This window comes from Myotis davidii, unplaced genomic scaffold (assembly GCF_000327345.1).
Source record: "Myotis davidii unplaced genomic scaffold, ASM32734v1 scaffold368, whole genome shotgun sequence".
NCBI lineage: Eukaryota > Metazoa > Chordata > Mammalia > Chiroptera > Vespertilionidae > Myotis > Myotis davidii.
Genome location: NW_006298786.1, coordinates 387,500 through 389,316, shown reverse-complemented (window position 1 = coordinate 389,316; position 1,817 = coordinate 387,500).

Sequence of the window (1,817 nt, the reverse complement as noted above, 5' to 3'; positions counted from 1 at the left end):
ATGTGACCTCATCTTCTTTTCTGAGCAGCAGCCCATTAGCTCCCCCGCTTCAAAGCTATGGGGTGGCTGGGGTGGGGCAGGTTGAGGTGAGAGAACTTGCTCTCTGTATCCACAGGCAGGATGAGGTGCTTCTAAACTGTGTCCCATTGCTGGGGAGTGACCCCCATTCAGCCCTATAGCTTTGGCAGTCTGCGGTCAGTGGAATTGGCTGACCTGGGCACTTGCCCTGCTGTGGAAGCAGCAAGGTGGAGCCATCCCAGTGTTTGTCAAAGGCTGAGGCAGCTACAGACATTTAGGAACAGAATACTGCACTGCTGAGGTGTGAGTTGGAAGGGAGACAGGTGCAGGGAGGGCCATAGCACACAGAACCTTTTTAGCCTATTGGGTCTGAATTCTGGCATGTGAGCCAGTCTGGTAAACCAGGCATGCTGGGCTGTCCTCTACCTCTCATGGTCCCTCCAGCCTGGGACCAGAAACGGGGGGCAGCCTCCTCAGCCCATCTTCTCTCAGAGTCTAGAAGCCAGGGGGCTGAGAGGAGCTGGGATCTGTAACTATAGTAGGGGGTGACTCTGCTAGTGTGGGTGTCTGGCCCGGAGGGAAGAAGTGAGACAGGCAGTGCCTCATGTGAGCAGCCCCTCCTGGCATCACCGACTCTCTTTACCTTCTTCTCCTGTTTGATTACAACCTGTGCCCACAGCTGTTTCTTTTCTCCACTTTCAGTCTTGAGCTCCTGATGTTTCCAAACTGGAGACAAGAGGTGGAGGAGGCAGCCTGTGAATGATAGGAACTGTGGGTTATGTAAACCTCATCTCAAGGCTCATCCCAATGCTTACTGGGCAGTGAGTTTGGGGGACAAAAAGGTAGAGAGTGACCGGTGGTGTTTCCCTGTATCCTGATTTTTAGGAGGGCTTTATTCTCCGAGCTGCAGCTGTGCAGCTGGCTAACTAGGGGATGATGCCTAACAGGATGTCTGATCATAGAGGGCCTTGTGTTGGGGCCAGATCAGCATGGCCTCATGTTTGACCTTATCCTCTTTCTACACACACACACACCAAACACACACCAAACACACACACCAAACACGCCTGGAAGGGCTGACCGATGAGATCACACACACACACACACACACACACAGAGCTTGTACTCCCTGGAGTGCCTCCTGCCATCATGGGGGATTAGTGGGGGTGGGAGGTTGTGGTGCCTCCAAGAGAATGGATGCAGTGGGTGATGTCAGGACTTCCTCCCAAGCGGTTCTCCCTCCCCAGGCCAAGGTGCAGCCCTTCACTAGGCCACATGCAAGCATCACTGTGCTTGAGAAACCATGGACACTGGCTCGATATTGTGTAGAACTGTATCCACGGGCTCCCCCTCTCTGCAGAGTCACTTCCTGCCCAGATCCTACCTGTCCTTGAAAGTCCTGGATAGACCCAGCAGCTCAATAAGTGATTCCTGAGCAAAAATCATGGCTTGGTGTCCTGAATCATATGGCAGATGATTCAAATACGACAGCACCTTCCCTCTTCTCTCCCTTGCTGCCATCTTTGTTCTTAGGGAGGCTGTCACTCTGGTCCACCTTACTCATTAGATTCCCCACCAGAGTGTGAGTTTATGAGTGGCAGGGTCTCGGTCTCCTTGTCTTTCCCCCTGCTTCTGCCTCATCTCCAATGGCACATATCTCCTGTTAGGGTAGTGCTCTCTCTCTCTTTTTTAAAAATATATTTTTATTGATTTCAGAGAGGAAGGGAGAGAGAGATAGATACATCGATGTGAAAGAAACATAAATCAGCTGCCTCCTGCACTCCCCCTACTGGGGATGA